Here is a 7,400-nt window from a genome sequence, read left to right as displayed (position 1 = left end):
GCAGGGTCACGGCCACACAGACATTCACACACGCACCGAGGGGCGGGACCGCGGCGCCAGGGCCCACCCACCCAGCCTCCCACCTCCGGGCTTCGTGAGGAGTCTCGGCCTCCCGCAGGGCTGACAGGAGAAAAGGGGGACGAGTGGGGAGGGGGGGAGGTGCGGGGGCAGGAAAAAGGAAAGAGACTAGAGATAGATAAATCAGGCGAGGAAAGGAAAGCGGGTGAGGTGGATGCACCTGTACTGGGAGAGTGCGGTGCGACGGGTAGATGAGAAGCAGATAAGGAAAGAGGGAAAGAAGAGAGAGTCTGGGAGGGAGAATGTTGGGGGACGGGGGAGAGAGAAGGTGGCAAAAGGAGAGAGAAATGTATTTAAAACGAGGAAGTCGTGGGACTCTGAGAGGTAATGATTTCTTTTTCCTATGTCCAGCCACCCCAGAGGTTAGGGGCCATCTTCTGGGGTGCATGGGTGGCTCAGTAGGCTAAGCCCTGACTCTTGATTTCGCTCAGGTCATGATCTCACAGCTCGTGAGATCGAACCCTACTTTGGGCTCTGCGCTGAGAGCCGGGAGCCTGCTAGGGATTATCCCTCCTCTCTACCCCTTCCCTGCTCATTCCCTCTCTCTCTCTCTCTCTCTGTCTCTCTCTGTCTCTCTCTCTCTGTCTGTCTCTCAAAATAAATAAATGTAAAAATATTTTTAAATTTTTTGAAAAAGACCTTCTGAGGAGAAGCCACACTTGCCTCTTTTGTACAAAACAATCTATTCTCTTGGGGAATTTCCTGAAACACAAGGGTTGTAGAACGGTAAGGGACCCTAGAGACATCTAGTCCTTCTTCATTCAGCAAAGAGGAAACTTAGGATGAGAAGTATGTTGATGCTGGGTTTTCTCTCGGAATGAGACCTCAGGACAGTTTTGGCTTCTCTAATATGAACATGAATTAAATATACCAGACCCTGTGTGTCATAGGCTCATGCTTCCAGAAACTTCTGAAGAGATCATTTTGTTTGAAAAACAATTATGGAGGTGCCAGGATGGCTCAGTCAGTTGAGCGGCTGACTCTTGATTTTGGCTCAGGTCATGATCTCATGGTTCATGAGATCGAGCTCCACGTTGGGCTTTGTGCTGACAGTGTGGAGCATGCTTGGGATTCTCTCCCCCCCCACACACACTGGCGCTCTCTCTCTTTTTCTCTCTCTCAAAATGAATGAATAAACTTTAAAAAAAAGAAAAAACATTTATGAAGTGCATTCTCCTAACAAACACTGAGTTAGGTGATGGTAAGATCAAGATAACTAGGACAGAATCTTTGGCTTCTTGAAGCTTATAGTTAAGTAGGTGAAACAGGTAGCAAATATTTAATTTTGATATGTGGTGGTGGTTGTATGTTATAAGACAGAGATATGCCCAGAGTGCGACAGGAGCCCAACAGCTTGGAGTGTCTGGGAAGGCTTCTTGGAGAAAGTAACACTTGAAGTGGAAAGGATTTTCCAGGAAGGGAGGAACAGAATAAGCAAAAGATCAGAGACATGAATCAACATGGACTGAATCATTCATAAATTCCTACAACAAATGTACATAAAACACCCACTAATTGCTAAGTAATGTACTGGAACTATGCCGGCTATACCTAACATAGATAATAGATTATGGTTTCTATAATCAAGGAGATTATAATCTAATACAATAGATATGATGTGCACATGAATAACTAAAATATAAATCAAATTTTCTGTGAGAGCTCTTCAAGCCAAGTGCCGTAGGAGCTCAGGAGAGGGAGAGATTGTGTTTGACTATGGTGATCTGATCAGGAAGAGGTGTCATTCAGCTAAGCTATGAAGGATGGGAAAGATTTCAACAGGTAGACAGAACAGGGGAATGGGGCAGAAGATGGAGAAGATATGTGAGACAGCAAAAAAGACTCAGGAATGGAAATAGAGCCCTTTAGTTTAATCTAATTTGACAGAGAAATGACCTTTTCCTCTGGACTGTAAGTGCTCTTAGCATATCTGTTACTGCACTGCTCTACTTTCCACACAGATCATTGTTCCCCCAAGGTAGGCCTGTCTGTGAATACCATGTGTCCAAAGAGCTGGGCCAGACAAGCCCATCTGGTGCCAAACTTGAATGACTGTAGGGGAAAGGATATGCGCTCTGCAAATGTATTGGTTTCTCTGCACCTGCAGTGTGTTTTTATTTTGCTTTCCTCCCATTTATTTTCCTAGGAAATTTCCTTTTGTAAAAAATGAAGGAAGGAAGCTTATCCACAGCTGAGCCAACAGTTGGGAGAAGAGAGTACCAGGGAAGATCCTTTGGTAGTGATCAGTATTCCAGCTAAAGAATGGGGGTTGAGGGATAAGACGGAGGTACACAAAAACGGAAGCACTTTTTTTCTGAATTTTCTTTGCTTGCCTGGTTGACTAGTTCTTCACGAGTTGGGTGCTCATTGAGACACTACTATTTCTATAAGTAAAGCAGCCTGCAGCATAATTATCCATAGGGCTTGTTTGAAATGCAGATTTCTGGGCCCCACGTTAGTCCTGCTGTGTTGGAATCACTAGGAATGGGGTCCAAGTATATCCATTCCTTAATATTTATTTTAAAAAGTTGACTTTATTGAGTTACATGTAAGCCTATATGTAGTAATATGCACCCACTTTGAGTGCACAGTTCAATGAGTTTTGACAAACATATACACCCACGTAATCCAAATTTCCATCACTTTAAAAAGTAACTTCATGCCCCTTTGTAGTTAGTTGCTCTTATCCTCAGTGCCAGCCTACCATTCATCTGCTTTTTACCAAGATAAAGCAGTTTTGCCTGTTCTAGAATTTCTTGTAAATGGCAATCATAAAGTATATACTCTTTTGTGTGTGGTTTTTGTGTGGGGGGGTTGTTTTTTGTTTTTGTTTTTGCTCAGCATAATGCTTTTGAAGCTCATCTATTCTATTATGGTATCAATAGTGTGTTCCTTCTTATTTCTGACTGGCCTTATATATGATATAGATAAACCATAATTTATCTATTCACCTGAAAAATAGACATTTTGGTTGTTTCCAGGATTTGGTTATTTTGAATAAAGCTGTCTTTGTGTGACCATATGTTTTATTGGGTGGAAAAAATCTAGAATTGGAATTGCTGAGTCATGTACTAAATATGTATTTCACTTAATAAGAAACTAAAATTGTTTTCCAAAGTGGTTGTACTACTTTTTTTCTTTTCACCAGCAATGTATGAGAGGTTCAGGTGTTTTTACATCCTCACTAACACTTGGTAATTTTAGCCTTTTTAAATTTTATCACTTTGAGTGAGTAGTAGCTTTAAAATGGCTTTAATAAATGACTAATGTTGTTGAGCATCCTCTCATGTGCTTATTAGCCATTATCTATCTTCTCTGCACCCTCTTTCTATTGAACTGTTTCTCTTCTGTATTGAGTTGTAAGAGTTCTTTATATATTCTGGAAAGCAGTCTCAGTCAGATGTGTATATTACAAATATCTTCCCTAGTCAGTGTCTTGCCTTTTCATTTTCTTAACATTGTCTTTTGAAGAGCAAAAGTTTTTATTCTGATGAAGAAAAACATAATTTTTTCTTTTATAGTCCTTCCTTTTGTGTCCTACCTAAAATTTTCTTTTTGCCTGTCTCAAGGCCAAAAACATGGTTTTTTGTATTTTCTTCTAGAAGCTTTATCATTTTTGCTTTTATGTTTAGGTCTGTGATCTATTTCAGGTTAATTTTAATGTTTTTTATGAAGAGTCAAAGTTTATTTCTTCCTTAAATGGTTGACATAATTCATTTTTTTAAACATTTTTATTTTATTTCTAGGAGAGAGAGAGAGAGAGACAGCATGAGCAGGGGAGGGTCAGAGAGAGAGGGAGACACAGACTCCGAAATAGGCTCCAGGCTCTGAGCTGGCAGTCAGCACAGAGCCCGACGCAGGGCTCGAATCCACGAACCGCAAGATCATGACCTAAGCGAAAGTCGGAGGCTCAACCGACCAAGCCACCCAGGCACCCCTGACATAATTCATTTTTGAAGCCATTCCAACTGGGAATGTTTTATGTGAGTAGATTTTTAAGTACAAATTCAAATTCTTTAATAGATATGGGGCTATTCAACCAATATATTTCTTTGTGTATCCATTTTGGTAATTTACGTCTCTAGTAGGGAGAATAGACACCCAAAGATGTTTGCATCTTAGTCCCCAAAACCTGTGAATGTGTTACCTTCCATAGCCAAAGCAACCTTAAATATGTGATTAAGTTAAGAATCTTGAAATAGAAAGATTAACCTGGATTATCTGGATGGGTCCAATGTAATCACAAGAGTCTTTGTAACGGGGCTGTGAGAGTATCAGAAAGGAGATGTGACAACAGAAGCAGATGTCATATGGCGCAAATGCTACCTGGCGAGAAGAATCTAGAAAATGCAGGTGCCATATAGAAGCTAGGAAAGGCAGGCAAACAGATTCTCCTCCAGAGCCTCTAGAAAGAATGCAATCCCACCATTACCTTTATTTTAGCCAGGTGAAATGTATTTTGGACTTCTGACTTCTGGAACCGTAAGATAATACATTTGTGTTGCTTTAAGTCACTATGTTTGTCATAATCTAACAGCAGCAATAGGAAATGAATACAACTGTCTTTCAAAAATGTATCAATTTCATCTGAGTTTCATCTGAGTTGTCAAACTTGTTGGCACTAAGTTGTTTATAGTATGTTCCTGTTAGCCTTTTAATGTCTGTAGGCGGTGTAGTGATGTCTCCTGTTTCATTCCTGATATTGATAATTTAAGTATTTTTAAAAGTCAGTCTGGCTAGATATTTACCCATTTTTATATTTTCATATAACCAGTTTTTGGTGTCATTGGTTTTTCTTTATTGTTTGTCCATTTGCTATTTCATTGATTTGCTCTCTTATCTTTCTTTTTTGTTTTTTTCTACTTACTTTTGTTTCCATTTGCTTTTTTAAAACTAGCTTCTTAAGATGAAAGCTTAGATTATTGACTTTAAACCTTTCTTCCTTTTTAGTGTAAGTATTTAAAGCTCTAAAGTTCTCACCAAGCACTATTTTGTATCCTAAGTTTCTCATATTTATTCAGTGCAAAACATTTTAAAATTTCTCCTCATATCTTCAGATCTTTCTATTACTCATTTCTAACTTAATTCCTTTATGGTCAGAGAACATATCCATAGGATTTCAATCTTTTAAAATTTACTGAAATTTTGTGAACTTTTATGTGGTCTAATTTATGGTCTATTTTGATGAATGCTCGTGTGCAGTTGTCTGATAGCCACTCCAACTTTCTCATTATTAATGTTTGCATGTGTGGTGGGCACAAAAATGGCTTCCAAAAATGTCCATATACTGTCCCAGGAACCTGCAAACATAAGTTACTCTACACTACAACAGAGACTTTGCAGATGCCATTAAAATTAAGGACGCTGAGAGTGAAGAGATTGTTTTGGATTTTGTTCTGGACACACCTATGCCCAACATAACCACATGATTCCTTAAAGACAGAGAACCATTTGTGGTTGTGGTCACAGGGAGATGTGACTAGAAAAGAATGGTCAGGATAGTATGCTGTGAGAAGAACTAGACCTGCTTTGCTTGCTTTGAAGATGGAGGAAGGGACCATGAACTAAGAAATGTGAGTGGTCTCTAGAAGATGGAAAAGGCAAGGTAATTCTCCTCTAGAGCTTTCAGAAAGGAATGCAGCCTTGTTGACATCTTGATTTTAGCCTAGTAAGATCCATATTAAATGCCTAACTTACAGAACTGTAAGATAATAAATTTGGATGGCTTAAGCCATTATATTTGTGATAACCTGTTACAATAGCCACAGAAAATCAATACAGCATGTTAATTTCCTCCCCATTCTTTTACTTTTAATCTATCAGTGTCTTCAAATTTAAAGTATTTTTTTCTTGTAGATAACATTTCGTTGGACTGGCTTTTTAAAAATCCATCCTGACAATCTGTCTTTTAATTGGAGTGCATAGATCATTTACATTTAATTTAATTACCAATATGGTTGGATTTAAATCTACTGTCTTGCTATTTTATTATTTGTTTCATTTGTTATTTGTTCTTTTTCACCTTTTTTCTGCCATCTTTTAGCTTGAATATTTTCTGGTCCATTTCATCTCCACTAGTGACTTATTTACACTACCTACTTGTTTATTTATTTAGTCATTGCTCTAGAGTTTACAATATTTGTTGTTAAATTCTCATTATGTACAAATATTGTATTTTACATATAATGTAAAACATTACAACAGTTTATTTCCATTCCTCTCACTCTCTGTGCTATTATTGTCATAATTTTATTTCTATATTTATTATAACTTCCACAATACATTGTTGTCATTTTGACATAAGAAGTCAATTATATTTAAAATTTTTTTAAATTTTAGTATCTTTTTTATTTACTCATATATATTCCATATTGGCCACTTGCATTTCTTTATAGATCCAAGTTTCCATTTGGTATCATTATCCTTCCACCTGAAGAACTTTAACATGTCTTATACTCATGTCTGTAGGTGACACATGCTGCTATGTTTGGGTTTTTTTGGGGGGGGGGCGGAGACAAAGTATTTATGTCTCCTCAGTTGTTAAGAATTTCTTTCTCATGGATACAGAGTTTTGACTTTGATTTCTTTCAGCACTTAAAGGTAGTGTTCCAGTGTTTTCTGGCTTACATTTTCTGATAATAAGTCAGTGATTATTCTTATCATTGTTATAATCTGAGGAGAAGAAAAAGCAATAGAAATAAGGTGTGAAATGAAAGAGAGGTGAAATGAGCAGACAAAGATTTTAAAACAGCTGTCATAAAGGGGCGCCGGGGTGGTTCAGTTGGTTTAGTGTCCAACTTCAGCTCAGGTCCTGATCTCATGGTCGGTGAGTTCAAGCCCCNGAAAATAAAAATACATAAAAAAGTCAAAAAGAAGAAAAGAAAAGGATGAATGGAGAAAACCAATAGACAAAGATCGGTTTAAAGCATATAACCAGATTTCCCAGCTACAATTAAATAGCTGGGTGTATGCACTACTTGTTGAAGAGCTAGAGAAAGAGAGAGATGATAGGGCGGAGATGAGGCATACTTGGAGATAGAATGAACAGGCAAAAGGGATAAGAAGCTTTTTTCAAAGAGCTAAAGGGTGGAATATGGTTGGAGAGGTGAGAGAAAGACTGTGGTGTTATCTAGAGAAAATATCTAGTCTGATTACTCCTGAGAGGCTTTTTTTTACAAATAGTTTATTGTCAAGTTGGTTTCCATATAACGCCCAGTGCTCATCCCCACAAGTGCCCTCCTCCATGCCCCTTCTTCTCCCCCATGGTCCTCCGTTAAGTTCCTCCTAATCCTCCTATAAATAAATATGTGTAAGTATTTAAA

This window comes from Crocuta crocuta, unplaced genomic scaffold, assembly GCF_008692635.1.
Source record: "Crocuta crocuta isolate KB4526 unplaced genomic scaffold, BGI_CrCroc_1.0 scaffold72, whole genome shotgun sequence".
NCBI lineage: Eukaryota > Metazoa > Chordata > Mammalia > Carnivora > Hyaenidae > Crocuta > Crocuta crocuta.
Note: the sequence above shows the minus strand (reverse complement) of the source record.